The 21,512-nt window shown below is 27.5% G+C and overlaps 1 protein-coding gene across 3 annotated transcripts in view; it reads right to left on the bottom strand.

The window, feature by feature from the left end:
* LOC100166947 (cAMP-specific 3',5'-cyclic phosphodiesterase) overlaps positions 1 to 21,512 on the bottom strand; it is a 519,645-nt gene that overhangs the window by 199,129 nt on the left and 299,004 nt on the right. Inside the window, exon 1 of one of the 3 annotated variants that reach the window (XM_029489179.1) lies at positions 5,700 to 5,918. The exons of the other annotated variants lie outside the window; for them this stretch is intronic. The gene's annotated coding sequence lies outside the window, so the exon portion shown is untranslated. Of the gene's footprint in view, positions 1 to 5,699; positions 5,919 to 21,512 lie in introns of those variants that run through there. 3 annotated transcript variants of the gene reach the window in all.

The following is a 21,512-nucleotide window of genomic DNA, read 5'->3' as shown; positions in this document are numbered from 1 at the left end:
ATAAATATCAATAAAGTTTTATCTGTTGGGCCAAAAAGTGTATAAATTTAATACAAAGCTCCTGATATATTGTTACAATATCAGTTGAAAAATATTAAAAATACATAGGCACAATTTTTTTTTATAAGCATTTAAAGATCAAATTTGGACAAAATTTATCAAATTTTAATTTGAAAAATTATTTTGTAGTTAAAAATTTATAAAATGTTCAATTTTTGTATCTAAGAATTGAAAATTTAAAACAAGATTCCACGTAAGTAATTAATACTGTTACCAAAAAATCTAAAAAATACATTTACGCAGTTTATTTTTATAGTCATTTTAAGTACAAATTTGGACGAAATTACATATTAAAAACCTAGGATAACTATTTTAGTTATTTTGTTGTGATTGTATAATATTATTCGTGGGTACTTGAAACTTCTAAAGTATACTATTATATATCTATGATAGTACCACGGTTTTTTGTTGATGTATAACGCGTTATAAGTACCTAATAAATATTATGATATGATTAATTTGGAATTTATTATAGGTACCTAATATAATATTATGTCTTATACCTAGACTAACATACCGTCTCCGCTCAGAATCGTTTTTCTTATACAATGATATTATATCATTGAATTCAAATTTAATACCATCCATTATACAGTGACCCACTTGTAACCTACTGTACAGCAGAGCGAAATCCACTTACCCACCTTTTTTTTTATTTCAAGACATATTTTCATGTTCTTTTAGAATTTAATTAGCGTTGCCTAATCATTAAGTTGTAAAACTTCACAAACAAATGTGAATGAGCCTGTTTTTCGTCTCGCTGTAATTAAACTTTTAACGTCAGTATTTAAGCTCTAAACATTTAGTGGATACTTCTAGTGATAAATATGAGATCCGAATGTGGTAGACGAAGTACGCTTTTTTTTTAATTACACGCTACCTAATTTGTTTGATGTTTCTGAATTGTTTTCGGTAAGTTAAGTAACGGACGCGATAACTCCTTCGACCGCAGGGCGGAAGTGCGCACCGTATACACTACATATAGCCAGACACGCATTTCACGATTGCAAAATATGAGAGCGGCCGTGGTCAAATTCAAAAAATTTTAAACTCGGATTTAAAATCGTACGCTTTTGCACCGCACCGTAGTCTACGATACCGGCGGTCCCTGCGTATACTACCCTTTTGTCATATTTGTACAGTGCCGCAGATATAATATATATGATATTGAAATCCAGGATTTGCTGGCGGCAATGTTAAGAATCCCATGGTAATCCCTAGCCCCGTAGGATGAACCGAGCACACGTTGGCCGCGTAAAGGGCAAAATGTTGAAGAGCAAATCCCCACGCCGGAACGATGTGTGGTGGCTCGACAAATCTGCAAAGTAAAACGATGGTGGCGAATATGGTCGGCGTCGCGGCGCGGTATAAGCGGTGGGGAATGGTAAGGGGTGCGGGAAGGGGACATTTGAATTGCAAATTCAAAGGGCCCGGTGGGTATTTTTCGTCTCGCGGAGGTTACTGTTACTACAAAGCAACGATCCAATTACCCGTATACACACTTTTGAACAGAAGTTTACGTGTCGGGTGCCCGGATAGATTATTATCGGAAAATCAATTTGAAGCGGAGATATCACTGAACAAAAGCGTAAATAACTCAGTGGGCGTTTTTAATTTATACCAAGAGGGTCACGCTACACACGGTAACAAAGTTTTCGAGCAATAGATAGAACACGTTACGATTTCGCGTAAAAAAGAAAAATGGTAATAATAATAATAGAAACACACCTATATGTACAGTATTTTATGTTAAACGCTATTACTGCACGACTATTTCTATACCTACGACCTACGATAAAATAAAAACACTACACCGAATAGTATAGTATTATATATACTAAATATCTAAAAAAAATAATTGGCACGCGAAGTACCTAAACACATTAAAATAAAGATTGTTAACGGGCACCATACGATGATAGATATTTAGACTTTCTATGCATTTTTTTCCAACGTTTAACTTTGTATCCATACGACTCAATGAACTAAATAATCATTAGTATGAAAACTACTTTGGTCGCTACATTGATGATATTATTTATGTTACTATCACATACAAGTAAATGTGTGAATCAGAGTGTGAACTTTGTAAAGAAACTTTTAATGATAAATTTAACAAATTAAAATAATTTCCATTAAAAAACATAATTATAATTTTATCACATTGTCAAGTTATTTAAAATATAAAATTATTATTGATTTTAAATCTAGAACATGGTATTTTTATTTCAAATGAATTTTTAAAGCATCTATTACGATATTAGTTTTATAATTCTTTTTTTAAAACATCCTTTACACGATTGTTTAAAACATTAAAAGAACTTAACTTGGACAAAAAAAGAACAAACTATAGATGAAGAAAATAGATTTAAACTCGCTTCGCTAACCATGGTTCGAGTCATAGTGGAATATTATTATACATTTAACAAAAATGATAAATTGTCACATTTTTTATAAAAAAAACTATATTATGAAATGAATAGTTTATTATTGTGTAGTTTATAGAATGTACCCCACCATCCTTTTAGTTCAAAAGCTACGTTATTTATAGCTTTGTACTTAAGCCATAATAATTTATGGGTAATCGTTAAATAAATAATTTAAAATTTGTTTGGTATTGTAAAAATTTTAAAAAAAATACCCGAAACTTCTCAACTATCATCTTACTATTAACCATCATACTATTTTCTATAATCTATAACATTTACAACACCGTAGGTAAAATATATGTTTTTTTTTTAAAAATTATGTTACAACTTAATATAACAGTAGAGAATTTAAGTTTTTCAAAACTACATTTTTTTAAGTTAACGTTTATTTTAGTTTAAAATGGTAGAGCATAAATTTCACAGAGGGATTATTTTGCAAAAACTATATTCCTAAAAAAAGAAACAATTCCACAATCAATAAAAATTAAACAAATTTATCCAACAATTCAAAATATAAGTTTCTAAACTAGCATAATATAACACGTTCCTAATTTATTATTATGTATAATGTATTACTAAGGAAATGAAAAATTGTTTGTTTAAGTAAATTAAAGGTAGAATAATAATTTATTGCATAATATGATATAAAATATAAAATAATATAAGTAAATAATAAAATATTTACTTAATATATAGGGAATTATTTTAAAATGAAAAAAATGGATAATAATATAACCAAAAATCATTTTTTATAGTATAATTTAATAAATATAAATCACATCGTTTTGAAAACACCGAAAACAAATTTACCCATTCTGATTTTCTATTAAATAAATGTACACTCGAGTAGATCACTGTAATTTTTCATTGATCATCGAAAGTAAAACGAAAATTGAAAAATTCTTTTTCAGGCAATTGGAAATGTGTTTCATTGCAACATTAATTTTGTTTTCATTTTTTTTTAAAGGTTTTTATTGAGTGACCTCTGAAAAGTATTTCAGATATCAGAATATAATAAGCTTTAGGTTGACGGAAGTAAGATTATGATCATCAGAATGAATAATTAAAACACTTATTACTTAACGAATTTTATAACTTGAATTTTAATTGAATTAAAAATGTGTATTCGATTATTTTTAGTTTAGACAAAAAATAATTGTTGACACAGTTTGTTATTATTGTCTTACAACATTATAATACAGATACGTCATATCAATATTCGTTACAAGAACATATTAGCAAATCATACTCTAACTTCCTAAACAACTAAATCAACATATTATATTCATGTTATTATGAAGTTTAGAAACTTAATATCCTTGTTATTATTACTAGGTAATACATCGAATCGTAGCAGACGAATATTATGAATTCATGAATAAAAATTAATTTGTAGTAAAATGCAAAACAAACGAGTGCAACTGGGTAAAAAAAAAACATTTTAAATGCATGATGATTCGATGATTATTAAATAATAACATTTGTGATGTTTTCAATTGAATAAATTCATACGCTGATAAAACACTTTAAAAATATGAATATTTTTGTTTTAAATAATCAATTTTTTATCGATGAATTCCTGGCTAGATATATAATGTACTTATTGATTTAACTGAAATTATAAATGAGTTTATTTTTTTTACAGTTATAGTTAGTTAAATTATTTTCAAAGTAGCTAATTTTTATAATAGATGTACAATTGATGTTATTTAAATACGTTTGAACTCACGTTCAATTGAGAAATATTAAATCTATCATGAAATTATATTCATAAAAAAAATTGTCATAATATTATTTATTATAACTATTATAAGTGGCATGGTGAGTATATCCCAAATTTCCAGTATACAATCAAACTACATACCCACCGAATAAATTTAATAAATAAACTGAATTTTATAATTATTATAATTATTGCAATACTTGAAGAATTATATTTTATTATGGGTTTCATTTTAATCATAGAATTTTATAATAAAATGAATTAATATATTTGACTCAAAAGCCAAGGTGTACAGGATTTAGGAAGTAGATGTAATTTAACTTGGAAAATTGACTCGGCTGAATAATTCACTTAATTCCAATCACCACGCCACTGTTTAGTTTTCGTTAATTAATGATTACGTATTTACGTCATTCCTGTACAGTCACAATTGGTAAGAAAAATTGTTGTGTTGTTTATAAAAAAAATAATAAAATGTTCACGAATTGAACAAAACAAATATTATTATAACTATAACGTATTCAAAATGCGCACAAGAAATAAATTTGGAGATTTGCAAACAAATGTAAAGTTTATTCACGTAAAAAAAATAACGTCCAGTAATGATATTTTTTAATATAAAAAGGCATGTTAAAAATATTCTAGGTTTTTAATGTAATTATATTATTTAAATTTATAATACTTGAGAAACGCGTACCATCTATTAACTTTTTCTTTCTTACACTGCAGTAAAAAATATCCCCGCTTTGAGATGAAAAAATATATGTAAGAAAATATTATTATAAATACATAACTATTAAATCATTCTAAAATAATATGACTCTTTTTCTCAAATTTCGATTATATTTTTTTTATGTTATTTACCTTAAGTCGTATGTATGAAATATTCCAAAAAAAAAGAGCAAAGCAATAACGTCACAAAGAACTTGAAACCGTAAGCACGACTGTATTTTTAAGGCCACCATATTGTGTTTTACAACGGATTATGGAGGAAATGAAAAAAAGGTTTACCCACGTTTCAAAAAAAGATGTATTGTAATTAGTTTTTTCAACGGTCCGTTGAAAATCTATTTTACACGGCAAACCAGAGGTAAAATGTTTGATATTTTTAGGACACAGAGACCAACATTTCGAGTTTTGACTCTAATGCACAAAACGAATCAAACACATATACCTAGTATAATATAATGACAAAAAAGGTAGGGTGTCATCGTATATAGCAATAACAACAACGCGTCATTTCTACAATCATCGAAAATTCGTAAGATTAATAGGAAACAAATATTATAATTACGACGGGTGACAAAATATTATGTCTTCCCCCTACTCCTCCTCCTCCTCATCCCCGGATCTAAAATTAAAGCCGAGCTAGGACGTCTGGAAAGACGCCAACCAAACCCGCCCACCCGCCTCCATTACATTTAAAAAAATAATAAAAAATAACAATCATAATATTATCATTATAATACGTCAGCCAAACAACGCACCGGAACACAGATCGGCGAAAATCGGTCTCGGACTCGACGCGCGCACACGGCACCGGAAAATGAAAAACGGGAAATCACGACACGAACTGCGTACGACGACGGCGGCGGCGGAAAAACGTTCCGAGTGCACCACGCTGGGCCCGATTGAGCCTGTTGCCGCGACGTCGGATCGACTGTAGTCGTATTCGCCAACAATAGTGTTCGAGCGGCGGCGGCGGCGGCGGCGGCGGTGGTGGCCATGATGCCTCGCAAACCCGACGACCCGACGGTTTCCGATCGCCGCCGACAGACGCGACGTTTATGGCAGCTACTACATATCGCATACTATACAGGTATTGGTATATCGTATAATATAATATAATAATAATAGTAATGTGTGCGGTACTTACCGCCCCCCCCCCATAGGTTTTCCGTGGCTTACGATAATACCGATTTCAGCCACTGCGGCCGATCGACATTCCGAGCGACCGCGTTCGACAACGTCGAATCGTGTAGAAATTTGAACGATCGTGAACGCTGGGAAAATTTGATGAAAAAAAATTACGGCAAACGTATATCCAAGCCCATAGCATACCGCAGTTGCCGATACGTAAAATATGTGTCAATTGATTTATTCTTCGCGGCCAACACCGTATACCTAGGTATATCGTGTGTATTTAATAATAATGTGTGCGGTACCTGCCACCCATAGGTTTTCCGCGGCTTACGATGATACCAATTTTAGTCACTACGGCCGATCGACATTCCGAGCGACCGCGTTCAGCAAAGTCGAATCGTGTAGAAATTTGATCAAAATCGCTGGGAAAATATGAAGAAAAAAATTACGGCAAACGTATTAATATAATACCGGAAAAATAAATTGGAACCGGCTGAGCCCGTGTTGCATACCGCAGTTGCAGATACGTAAAATATGACGTGTCGATTGATTTATTCTTCGCGGCCATCACCGTATACTAGGTACCCATACAATAATGATAATATTGTTATGTGCGGTACCTGTCACTGCACTTAGGTTTCCCGAGACTTACGATAATAAATTTTAGCCACTGCGGCCGAACGAAATTCCGAGCGAACGCGGTTCAGAGGAGAATCGTGAACAAACTTGAACAACAGTGAACGTATTCAAAATTTTAAAAAGAAATAGGCAAACGTATTATGCTGAAAAATAAATTTGAAACGGTCGAGCCCATAACAATTTGCAGTTATGATACGTAAAATAGGTATATGTCAATTGATTTATTCTTCACGACGAACCGTATAGCTATACACCATACACAATATATATATACCTACCAAAATAGTTATGATAATAATAACAATAATATTTATTTATTTAGCTTACAATACGGGCGTGAGCCCAATTTCATATAGTATAATATACAGATTACAATAATGTGATAACAGTGAAAAATATAAAGATACATAAATACTTGGTTACAGGTTATGAAATAGAAAAGAAAGGGTCTGAATTGGCAATAGACATACAACGTCAAAGTGGTTCATTTAAACCATAATTTGTGGAGACGGTAGGTAAATTAAAAGAGGTGTGTTGACGAGTGTAGCGTGGAGGGACATTTAAAGGAATTAGAGAGAGAAGGTGCGGTGAGTCAATTTGCCCATTTAATAATTTGGATAAAAATGTGAGGTTAGCAGCACGCCTACGAGTCGCTAGCTATATTAAAACCGTAAAGTATGTAGTGATGACGTCATTAACTATGATTATAACATTTTGAATGCTTTTAAATCATCGTTATATTCAAATTAAGTATGAACTATACTATGTACGTTTACGAATAGTATCGATCTCGGTAAAATGTTCAGGAATTCAAAAAATAATTCGCCGATCCTTGGCATAATTTGTAATTTTTTATATATACATTTTATTTTAATGTATAGAATGGACCTTATCCAGTAAACCAGTAATTTAAATTTAACAATATACTCTTTGCACAAGTATAAAAATATTATTAAAAAAAATATACCATAGATACTTATCATAAATAATTATCTGATTCGTACGGATTGAAATACTTTAAATGTTTTAAAAGCATATATTGTATATAGATACCTATTATTGAACAATATTAGTACCTAGTAAAATCATAAACTGATATATTAATCATACTAAATTCAATTTTATGTTATTTTAGATAATTCTCCACTTATAAAACGTAATAATTATTATTTAGATTTTTTTTTTTTTTATATCTTTCGTTATACCGAATCATTTTTAATAATAAATAATTAAAATATAAAACATTTAATATATCATTCCACGTCTTGAAACAAAATACTTTTAAACATGATTGTTGTTTAATATTTATTCAGACTTTAATTTTTACCAGTTATTAACAGTTTGAATTATTATTATTTTAAAATGTACCTATAGACTTTATTATATATTTTATCAAATATGTAACATTATTATAACTTGAAAATAATTGTATTTTGGATGATGTGATTGATATGAGAGAACTTATTTATATCGAACATTCTATGCAAATATTATTCATTTATTAAAAATAAAATAATAAAACTATTGATTTCCATTACTATACAAGGTGATTGATCAAACATGCTCAAACACTTTTTTTTCAATAATTAAGTTATTCAAAATTTGATTTTTGGAAGTTTTAAATATACTTAAAGCCTGTAAAATTTTCAAATTCTTGAGTTTTTTTGTACTAATTAAGGAGTTTCATGTGGAGATAAAAACTTTTGTTTTTGAAATGAGTGCCCTACTTATTCCTACTGTATATTATTTTTCTGACGACATATCAGAATCAAAATTAACTTTGTGTACCTAGTAAGGATAATAGATCCATGATAATGGGTCTGTAAGATATTAGGACTATGGTGACTTTAAAATGTTGTAAATAATATTAATCAATCAACATAAATAGTTTGTAGGAATGTCCCAAGTATAATAAATACTAGATCTACCATTACTAATATTTTACATTTTTGTAAAACCATTTTTAAAACTATTTCCTTAGTTAAAACAGAGATTTAAATATCTGAGAAACAACTCGTTTAAATTTTGAATTAGGTTCATCAACATTTTCTAAAAGTTTATCCACTAAATCATTTACAGTAAAAGTGTGATGGGCGGGAGTCACACATTTGAAAAAGCGGTATTTGGATACATATAAAAAAATTCAAAAAATAAAAATTTGAATAAATTTATTTTTAAAGGCAAAAACAGGGAGGGATGAGCATGGTTGGTGAATCAACCTGTATAGTAACATTTTAATATGAAAAAAAATACATATTTACTTAATCCAAGGTTATGAATACCGACAATTTTCTGTACCGTCAAAAATAATTAAGATCGAATAAGTATTTATGAAGTATGAATAAAGTATTTACATATTGATTTCAAATGTATTATGCCTCGTTGTTTATGTACCAATAAGGTAAATCTAATTTTTAAGCTATTATACCATAAAAAGTTATTAAGAAATTATTTTAATTTCAAGATTTTTAATCTTGTACGGCCAGTTAAAATAAAAAATGTTATTGAAACAAATAATGGATGCTTAAAATACAGTTATTATATATTTTAATTTCGTCAAGTATATTAGAAACCAAACGGATTACCCTGAATAATTTTTTAAAATGCTCATTGAACTTAAAAATAATATTTTTTTATTCATATATACAAATATGTACAAGTCTTGAAATAATATTACGTTTCTCGTAGTTAGTTCTGATAATATTTGTCATGAAAAAAATTGATTATGTAAAAAATTGTCTTTGAAAAAAAATCGATAACGTTATTATATCCCTCTAATTTATTATTTATAAGCATGCGTCTTATCCAGCCCTTTACATAAGGTGTTTCAAATTGCATGAAACAAACATGGTAGGAATTAATTAGGCTATTATGCAATCACTGCCAATTTTGTCTAGCAAAATGTTAAAGACATCGCGTTTATTAAAGCTACTGCAAAATGAATGTTTGATTCATAACCCATAGGTTATACATAGGTAGGTCAGGTATAAACACACACTTCAAACTCTGATACTCAGCTTAATATAATTTGTTACATAAGGTTAAAATCGTTAACTGTTCAAGGAATTCAATTTCCACGAATTCTATTCATGTATATCTGGTTTTCGAAATATGATTTTAAGGGTTCTTTAGAGGTATGTTTAGTTAATTTGATTCAATAGGCAATAATAATTAATAAACACGGTTATTGCGTATCTACTAAGGAAATATTCTGAATACTAATTTGAAGATAATTTAATTATAATATTGACATGACTTCAGTGCTTTTTATTTGTAATATATTATTACACTATAATTATTATGCATTCGTCACAAATGTAGTAAAGGGAAACTTGTGAAACACAATATAATATATTTAATACTTAAGTACAGATTAGAAAACGAATTTATGGTTGTACGCATACTACAGTTATAATATCCCCGTACAACATTTGAAATAGAAAATGCTGAATAATAAAATATGTCACGTGGAAAAAACCTAACAGTAAATAACAGAAAATCACTTTTTATGTATCATTTATAAATTAAATTTAAGAATCAACACAACATGGTATTATCGAATAGACACTAGAATACCGTTATGATACCTATATATATTTATAAGTATGAATTTATATAGTTACATTTTTTTATGCAAGTCAAAGAGTGTAACGTGTGATTAATTATTGTTTTGAAAGTGGTTGTTGTTATTGTTATTATGAAACAATTATGTATTGTCTAAATTTACACTTAGATGAGTTTGTCTGATTATAGATGGCACTCAGTTTGACATTATCATTTAAAGTGAAACATAGGATAGTGATAATATAATAATAATAAAAATAATAATAATAATAACAGTATTCATTGTAAGTGTTGTGTTTATTCATGAATAAATATGAGTGATAAAAAACGTTTTAATCAACAAAAAAAGGGTGATTGTGCGTATTTTACGGTAAATCAGACTTTTGTCATTTTTATAATATCATGCGATGCCGTTGTACACGACACTAGCAAATATTGAACGATTGAACGCATAGTAATTATTACATAAACACACTCAAAAGTCTTTCATGTAGCCAAAAGCCGGCATTTCAACTACCTAGTCAAAAGTAATATATTGTCTGGATTTTGCAGTTATGCATATTTGAAGTAGTTGGACGATAAATTGAATACAGAACATGAAATACCACCTTAGATCGACTAAATGGAGACTGTACACCATGACAGCATGGCAAATTAATGATTTGTGATTAGTTCTGCGTACATAATATTATTATTATACACTATTTACTGTACACTTCAATTAAATTATAACTAATACAGATTGAACAATATTGTTATGTTGAATAGTGCGAATGAGAGTTATGCATCATTATACATATATAAGAGTGCAGTTACTACTTATAGTACAATATGATCTATACAATCAAATATGATGATATTATCACATACATTTGTGGCTGATATTCATTAATTTGTATCTATTACATATATAGTAAAACAACCATGAAATAAGTATTTTTAATGTCACCAATATTATTGTTATAAGAAAAGAAAAAAATAAGGCATTCGTTAAAAATGTCTACCAAGAATCATTATATTAATATATTTAAAACAATTAATAGTATTGTGTGGTATAGTGACAGCCACACACCATAGGTAAAGTTACCATAATATGAATTCGGTAGACGCATTATGGTTATTATAACTTTATAAGATGTTGTTTTAGCTATAACATGCTTGATCTAATCATCGGAAAAATATAGTGTATGTATTTATTTAGTCAATTTAACTATAAGTTAAAAACTAAAACTACATTATTTTTCACCAAACAGGCATAGTTATAACTAATATATTATTTTGGTACCTAATATTGACTATAATATTTTTAACCATAAAATAAATAAAAATTATTTTTTTCCGTGTGGCATGCGGTTGTGTACAATTTATGAGTTCATATTAGTTGTATAACTATATATACTTAATACTTTGGGGTTGATTGTATTTATACAATATGATATAATAATTGAAATAAATATTATTATTATAAATAAATAATTTTCAAATCAGTTCAAAAAAACAATAACAATCGATGATTGGGCTTAACCTCAAATATATAGTAACTAATAATCATAAAACACATACTAATTCAGGAAGCTTTTGATATTTTTTATGACCTATATAATATTATATAAATTTTTTGGTAAATTAAAATTTAATAACTATAAGAGCCATGTTTTCTATATGGTAGTAATTTAATCAATATAATTAATTATTAAACCCAGTTTAAGACTTGGATGTTCAAATCATTTAAAAAAGAACTGCAAAATATTTAGACTTATCGGAGGTCATTAATAATGTTTATGAAACGTTAAAAAAAAATTAATCAATTTAAAAGTCTTACTCCTTAATATTCGTCTTTATTGGTTTAAATGTATATAGCACATAGGTACCTATTATACCCATAATACAATAAGTAATTACTTTATAGTTATGAAAATAGAATTTTTATTACCTTTGCTGCCCATGTGCTTTCGAAAAATGAATTTTTCTTAAGGATTTTGAATGTATATATTATATTTTTAATGGTAGCAAGATGAATTTCAACATGAGTAATCAAAAAATACTTATGGATATTAGACAAACAACAATATTATTTATAGCTAAAACAAAAAGTGTAAACAATACTTAGAGATTACAACTAGCTACCATACTTTGTCACTTGTCAAACAAAACATTTGTAATTCTGTACCTGCACTATCTGTAACTTTAAAGATTCATTTTTATAACAGCCTTCTTGAAACATAAGAATAATTAAAAAAATAATAGAAAAAATATTCTTAGTGCGTGCAATTAATAATATTTAAAATTATTCTGTATTTTTACTTTACGATTAAAATTATTCGGTCTAACATTGATGATTAACTGTTGTTGAAATTGGATTTTGACCGTGATGTGAATATCTAAAGAAAAAGCCTGACTGTTTTCATAATTATTTATAGCGTCTTTATTATTAATTTTTTTTTTCCGTTACTATTAATACTTAATTTTTTGAATTTAATTTTAAAGGTTTTAAAAGGGGCTATACAAACTTAGGTGTATTATATGCTTCATAAATAAAAAAAAAAAATCTGGACAGGACACAAATACCAATATTTTTGGTCAATGAGCTCATCTCGGCACAGGTTAAAATTGATGTGTTTTAATATTAAACTTAAAAGCATTGGAAATTCATTGTGTATAGTATAATATATATATATAAATAAAACCAAAGTAATATTCTAAATAAAGCTCTTTAAAATATGTGATTTTTGTGTTGTTTGTAACTTCCATTTTATGAATTATAATTCATGGTTAAAATTATTTTATCGTATGATCAGCTAGTTATATACGTTTTATCTTTGGTCAAGCAATACCTACATTTAAAATAATTATTCTTTTTTTTTCTTAATTTATCCAAATTCTCATAAAAACAACGACTAAATTATTTGTATTGCAAGACAAAAGTGATTAGAAAGGCGAATAACTTCATAATTCATGGGTAATAAAAAAAGTATGGCTGCTTAGAATTTATTATTTAAAATAAGTATTGAGAGAATAAAAAAAGGGACTCTTAAAATCATATTTTTTCCTTACAATCGTAAGTATATTTTGTAATACGTTTTTAAAATTGTCTTATTGCAACGTTTGGAATAAAACAGAATATTATCTTGAATTGTACATTTAATAATTTGTCTCTATTTGTTAAGTTAAATTCGTGCTACGGAATGTAACATCCAATAAACATAGCTATAATCTGGTCAACTTAGAGCCTGAGGCCAAACAACGTTCCTTGTGTATATTCTGTGAAAATCAGCTTTCAATTACTGGCTTAACATGTTGTATTTATACAACTCTTATATTACCTTTGAATGAGATAAAACGAAAGAAAGCTCTCAGCGCAAAACAACAAACAGACGAAATGATTTAATAAAAACATGGGTTTCGTTTCGAAAGGGTTCGAGAGGGACAGAGAAAACCTTAAGGGTTTAATTATTTGTAAGATATGTTTGACATGGTATTTGCGGGGTACAATATCTATAGAATGATTATGTATTTTTTAAAAATATGAACATCTGCAGTTGTCGGTGTAATGTGGTGGCATCAATCTAAACATGTTAAAATATCACATCGAAAAAAATATCAAATAGCAGAGAGTGAATAGTAACAGTAATAAGTAACACATAAATCGACGACTATCGATTAAATAATAATTATGTTCAACCTATAATGTTCCATTTTGATGAAAATAATAATATTCATACACCTATATAGATTATAATATATGTCACGTTTATTTATAGGTCCATACAAATCGTCGAATATTGTTCCGCTTAAATTAAAAACGTATAATGACGTATGTTCTGAAAATTCACAAAAAAAAATATTTTTAAAAAATGAACTGATTGTAATGGTAACACCAACACGTTCAACTCTTTAATATTTATACATGTACATTGATCGAAACTTCGTGGCGTGTTTTTAATTATTTTACTTGTCAAACAGCATGCTATGCTTTGCTCCCATTATGTCAGGAGAAGAGAAGGTTCCACACGTTTCTAAAATAACTATTTGGTCTAATTTGGTACTAATTATTAGCAACATATTACACTATTGTGGGATTTGCAATGACGTCACACGTCACAGTTCATTAAATTAAAAATGTAACTCATATTCGTCATAGAGTTAATATACGTTTTTAGAAACATTCCTTAAAAAAAAGTGGTAGGTACCGTTTAAGGAACAAACAGAGTTTGCACACATCATCATTATGCTGCTTCTGGCCCCAAAATTAAAAATAATTGTCTTGCGACCAACGCCTAGCCTCTTACCTCATACTAATTAAAAAAGGATATTTTACTGGTTGGAATGTTTTGGTGGAGACATCAATGATTTAATTTATGAATATTATATTTTTAAATAATTTATAATGTACTTGCAGGAGTATAGTAGGTATACACAGTTCAATCAGTTTTCATGGTGACTATAAATTAGGTACCTATTTTGTAGTATAATAATAGTTGTATACGCTTATGTTATCATAGTAAGTACACATAACCACGTTTAATAACGAACGACTATACCTATAGTCTATAATTATTTACAAAAACAGTTTTTATTATTATTATTTTTTGTAACCATAACGTTTGGAGTAAAAGTAAATCTAACATTTAGTAAAACGGTTTTACGTAGGGTTTCTATAACTATTATTACTTATCAAACATGCATTTAACATTATAATAAGTTTATTGTTGCGTGCGTACTATCATGGTTGAGGGAAGATTCGTGATAAGGCGTCCACGAAGTATAATAATATAGTAAATGTACTATATAGTATCTATATATGGCCATGGTATGTTATAAAATAGTATATTTATTTTGAATAAACAAGTTTACCGTTTTCTGCATAATACCAAAACCACAAAATCACATAAGAACAATAATTTTACGAGGTTTTAAAAAATCACTTAAGTTTAGACTGAATTTGATTTATTACTAATAAACTATCAATAATAATATTTATAGCCTTAATATTTAATGTTGAATATAAAAATAACCTACTTCTATAATTGCATGAATTTAATAAGAAAGATTTTTGTATATGTTACAATTTTAATATAATTCATGCATATAATAAACGGTAAAATAAAGTTACGAAACATCGCATTAATGAATTAATTTTAATAAGAGTCAATTAGTGTTAGATTAATTTAAGTAAACACAACATCGATTAAGATAAAGAATATATTATACTATAACAATCGAGAAGCTTATATTACTACAATGTTTCCGGCATTCGGGCACTCTAAAATGATGTCATTGTTTGTACGTTAAAAATGAATGTCAATAAATAAATAATAATCAAAGTCGTCGTGGTATCATAAAATAATTAATAATAAGAATTATTTAAGTTGCTTAAATCGTTAAGATTTTAAGTAAGAGGTATTAAAATCTATAGTTTAATATGGAATTGCCTAATATGTTGTAAAATATGCCAAACAATTAACAAAACAAAATTCAAATTCTCGGTGAAGCATAAAACGTCGTATTGACGATACCTAAAGATTTTCCATTAAAATTTTTTCGTGTAGGTAGGTAGGTGTACACGGAGTGTATGTAAAGTTTTATGAAGTAGCACTTGCAATGTTAAAAAATGTCTAGATGACAATATTAAAGAAACCATTTTTCAAAAGTTTTCGCAAGAGTAAAACTAAATTCCGACAACCGAAGAAAAACGTTGATAAGACTTCAACAAGCGCATGCGCTTAGAATGGTTATTCGAGTAAGTGCACACATTTTGAGTTTAACAGCATACTATCAGGCGTTGACGCAAGTATCTAATCCCCAGTTTAGTAGAAAAAAAATGAAAAAAATGAAAATAAAAAAATGGTTAATTGTACAACGATATGTTGAGTGCAAGTCTGTATGCTGTGCATTAGGTACCTACTACTATATTTTTGTGTTAGGCACGAATTTGAATAATTTTTAACGATTTTTTTATGTAACATTTTTCTATATATAAATATTCAGAGTATTTGATGGAATTTCGTAAATATGTATTTTTAATGCAAAACAATAAGCTTGCGTTGTATTTTAGGGTACTTTATGAGTTATATAAAAATTACCTGTATCGCATTATAATATTGAAAATAACGATTGTATGTAGTCCAGAAATATGAGAAGTATTGACCATAGTAAAATAGTTTAGGCACTGAATATTTAGTACATTTTAATTAATAGATCTATAATCGAGTGTTCTAGTAAATCCATATAATATATTAATCATTTCGTTTTGTACAAATTCAGTAATAATATAACATTTCGAATAGTAAATATGAACAAGTACGCTACAATATTATAACATAATTTCCGCTAACTAACAATGTTCGTATTATCCCCAATAATAATGGGTAATAATTCCAATAATTTATCAACAATTTCCCATTTGTATAATCCTAAAGCACAACCTATCGAAGAGTTAAGTCTCCAAACAATATTGTAATATAATATATTACTATAATCAACTAATAGTACTTGTCAAACTATTTATGTTATACGGATATATTTATTAGAATGAAAATATAGAGTTATATTAATATTGATCATTATTTGAACTACGAATGTTACTAGTGTTAAATAATTATATGCAATATTAGAATTCAAAATGCTTACAATATATTACAAACCATAAATACTAAAAAAATATGACTAATAACTTAAATCAGTGCAATTTATTGATCATATTTTATTTCCTAAACACAAAGTGTACAATTGTATATTATCTTAGATAAAAAAGGAATAACAAATTAATTATATTTTGTAATGTTAATTGAACAAAACATTTAAAATATCGTAATAATTACAATAATATATTGTATGAGTGTATGGCTCATAGTCAAAATATAAATCGGTAATTTAGATTTATGAATAACCTATAGGTATATTTTCACAATATTTTAATGGTCGTAATAAAAATATTTGACTCGACAACGTTGCCAACTTTTTATTTCTACAGCATACAACGTACAAAAAAGTGTACTCGTCGTCTACAATGAGGTTTTAAAACTTTTTCACATACTTCTATAACTACTTAAAACAAAAGTATTCAAAATGAACAATTTGTAAATATTATGATTGTTTTGTATGAACTATTTGCTACTTTTATAAATTATTTCCTTAAACACTGCTACATGGTATTCCGCGTACCATTAGTGGTATTGCACGGTACGTACGATGTATCAAAGTTTGATACCATATCTGACCTACTTAATTTCAATCAACTGTTAATTTATACGATATTATGATAATAAATACATTTTGATCTGTTGAATAAATTATAAGGTCTAGGTTATGACTTCTACCAAGTAATTTACTTGAGTAATAATGTACATCTTCAACTTACTATTCGTATTATTATTTTACCCGTCTTTGGTCTTTCTAAACATGAATCCGGGACATTTAAATCAAAAAATAATAATCAATAAATTAATTATTAATATTTATTTATCATATGTTGTATAAAATCTGACATAAAAACTGTAACTGTATTATTATTATATTATTTCCTATTGTAATAAATTACTATTATTATTATTATATTATATTTAATATTAGATTTTGTATATTTTGAATGGTTGTACATTGATGACTAGGTGTTTAATTAATATTTTGACTAATTTAAATTAATATCTACTCCTCAAATATTTATTATAGTATCATTAATAATATTATTATACAAACGATTTGTTGAAAAAAACGTATTCTGATTTGTAAACTAAAACAGTTTAAGCGTCGCTATCTGCCGGTATAAACTTCAACAATAGTTACGGGTTATTAACCGAACGTTTATGTTACGATTTTTAATTCTCTTATACTTAATTATAATAAACAATTTACTTATATTACTGCAAAAAAATGATAAAAAGTCAACTAATAGAATATAAAGATCATCAAAACTATATGTCATGTATAATTTATTGATATATGAAAAACATTATAATTATTTTATACGTTTTCATACGCCTATACATTATTTCAAATAAGAATTAAAATTTAAAACTAGCTGGTATAAAAATATACCTATTATAAAAAATAATTTTGACTAAGTATATTCAGAAGTGTTCTTAGACGTATTTTCTCTGATATTTTACAACAACTTATGGGTTTTTTCCCTGGTAAATCGTATGTATCGCATGATATTTTTTAATAATTTAATGTATTTAAATTTATAATAATAATATTGTTAAAATATCACGGCGTTTTAGATAGGCTATTTAGCTACACCACTGTCGAGAGATAATTTTGTCCGTAATCTCCCAATAATAATAAAATAATGATATTGTTCTATTAAAATACTTCACAGCACAACTAGATAAGGGGGAAAGTCAATACACTTTGTTATATACCAAATTATAGTATATAGCTGATTTTATTATAACTGAAAGCAATCCTTAGCAAACTGCAGTTATTTATGGCAAAATTGGAACGCAAAAGACACACTCTCACACACCCACACATAGAATTGCATCCAATCAAGGTACCACAGTGAATTTCACAATATTTGCCACGTGCAGTAAATTTGTCAATTTTATGATGGAAACCCATTTAATTGTATAGATCATTTTTATTTAGATAACGCGTATTCGTGTTCGATTGACAGTCTATACGTAACATACTGTAGTTTGAATCATCAAGCCTATTGCAAAGACAAACATAGTCCTTTCAAACTTTTTACGAGTCTTTGTTGTATTGGTTCCATATTATATTTTTAAACTGTATCTATGATGAGTCTATATATTATATTATTGTGACACATTTGGTTACAAAACAATATTTGTCATAATATAAGATATAGATATAGTTAGTTTCATAAATGTATAATACATAGTCATCGAAGTATTGTTGTAAATGTTATATTATCTCCCCCCCCCCCCGTTTTTTTCAATGTTTACGTTAACTGTAATATTTTTTTGTAATATAATGAAATTTGGACAAATTTTTCTAAGACTAATAATACCATCGGTTACAGACCACTATTTTATTGGATTTTTCATCGTCTATGTTTACCTACTTCATACACTAATTGATTTTATATAAAGAAAATACTTTTTTTTAAATGTACACGTATACTATATGAACGCTTAAAATTTGTTTCGTATGAAGGGTTTAACAAACCCCAAAGTTGATATAAAGTTTCTCCCATCAAAACACAGCTGTTACACATCAAAATAATAGTTTAGACGGTATAATTTTAAAGTCAAATATCAAAGTGCCAATTCAGGACATTTGTTGCTTGTTTGACTTTTTGTAACTATTTCGTACATAGAAATCATTCTGCAAAATTACGTACAGGTATTTAATGTTGTAATGACCATACGCGTTTATAAAAATTTATGAAAATGGACTATTTATTATTTTTTAATATTATTATATATTTATATTACCTAATATATACACGTATTGTTAGACATAATGCAAATTATATACCAGGTTTGGATTGTAGTTTATTTTTTGAGTTGGCCCATCCAAATTAGTTCTTTAATATGAAAATCAAGATTAGTTTTATTTGTAAATTAATTGATTAAACCATACTAAAAATGTACACCTTATAGACTTTTAAATTCAACTAAAACTGTCTTTACTACAAAAAAGTGGAACATTGTAGCATTGTTTTTTCACAAAATTATCAAACAATTTTAAATTAAAATAGTATCATATTATACATTGTATGATAAAATTATATACAAACCGATATTTTAAAGAAAAATGTAGGATGGTTTATCGTTTACAAACTATAAAGTTTAGAATATAGACGTTTAACCAGAAGTTTCTTTTATCCGTTTATCCCGAATTAAATATTTTATCTAAAAATGTATTATTTTTAGTTAGCACGGATACACTGATTTATATTGAAACAAAAACAGTAGTTACGGTATAACTGAAACACATTTATTAAAGATATTTCGTATTCGAAAATCGTATACAGAGGGATTTCTTCATTTATATTTTCCTATACTCCTCCAATAATATTCAATGGGCACACGTAATTTGTAATTTGTATTCTAAATCAGTTTTCGGTAATCCGTCGTCACATAACACACGTTCAGTTATTATACACATATATATATAATATATATATATGATACAGAAACCGATTACAAATTCCGAACACAGAATCGAAGCCGCCAAGTCGCTATTATGCAAGGTCGATTCACGTGTATTTTGTAGATAGACAAAGCATGGTATACAAAATACACCTATAACACAGTGTTGTATAATGTTTATCCATTGTATTAAGACTTAAGGGTCGACATTGTAATAACGTCGTGCGTGCGCGCATTTCTATCTTTCGGCAGACGCAATATCGGTCCCCAGGGTAAATAAATAAAAATTTAGTTTGCTAAATATTATCGGGGGTAAAGCTATAACACTTCAACGCATTACATCATTGTATGCGTGGAATATATTATAACGTGTTATTAAGTAGAATTGTTTTAGGCTTTTATTGAATAAACGGTTTTCGTGCCATTATTAGGTATGCACTATCAAAAATTGTTACTTGGAGTGTTGAAAATAACAAATATCAACAATGTATTTTCTAAATTAAAATTAAAAACACAATGATAGAGGTATATAATAAAAATAAACAGAGATAGCATTCGCGCGATCTTGAATAGCTTAAAATACATGATACTATACATTTTTTAAAGTAGTTTCCAAGGATGAATAACTGTACGGTTTTTATTAAATTATGAAGTCAGACGTCGTTAAAGATTTTAGTTTAATTCTAAGTAATAAATGTATATCATAGACCACAATTTGTTAAACTAAATTAACCATAAAACTAATGAAAAATAAATACCAATTCATTAAACTGTAAATTTGTACACTTTTTTTTAAAATTATATCAAATGATAAAAAGTTATTTTTGGGACGAAAAAAAAACTACAGTAAGTAAATTATACTTAACATTATTATAATTTTAAATAATATTATATATAATACAGAAACATAATAATAAAAAATCATCGCGTAATAATTGTATATACATAGTAATGTGGAGCACTCTGTTGGTGTGCTAGTGTGTATATAGGTAAAGCAAGGAGCAAACTAACCAAACGATTTTTTGGCAAAATAAACATTAGATTGAGCCAAAAAGAAAACAATGTTCTATGATATATCTACATACTATATACTTCAGTAAAACATAATTAATACAAGAAGTACATAATATAAATATTTTAGGTATTTGTAAACAAGCAATTTTTGTATTTTTA

The sequence above is a fragment of the Acyrthosiphon pisum genome, chromosome A2 (assembly GCF_005508785.2).
Source record: "Acyrthosiphon pisum isolate AL4f chromosome A2, pea_aphid_22Mar2018_4r6ur, whole genome shotgun sequence".
NCBI lineage: Eukaryota > Metazoa > Arthropoda > Insecta > Hemiptera > Aphididae > Acyrthosiphon > Acyrthosiphon pisum.
The sequence above is the reverse complement of the archived record's forward strand: the minus strand, read 5'-3'. Positions and strand labels throughout refer to the sequence as shown.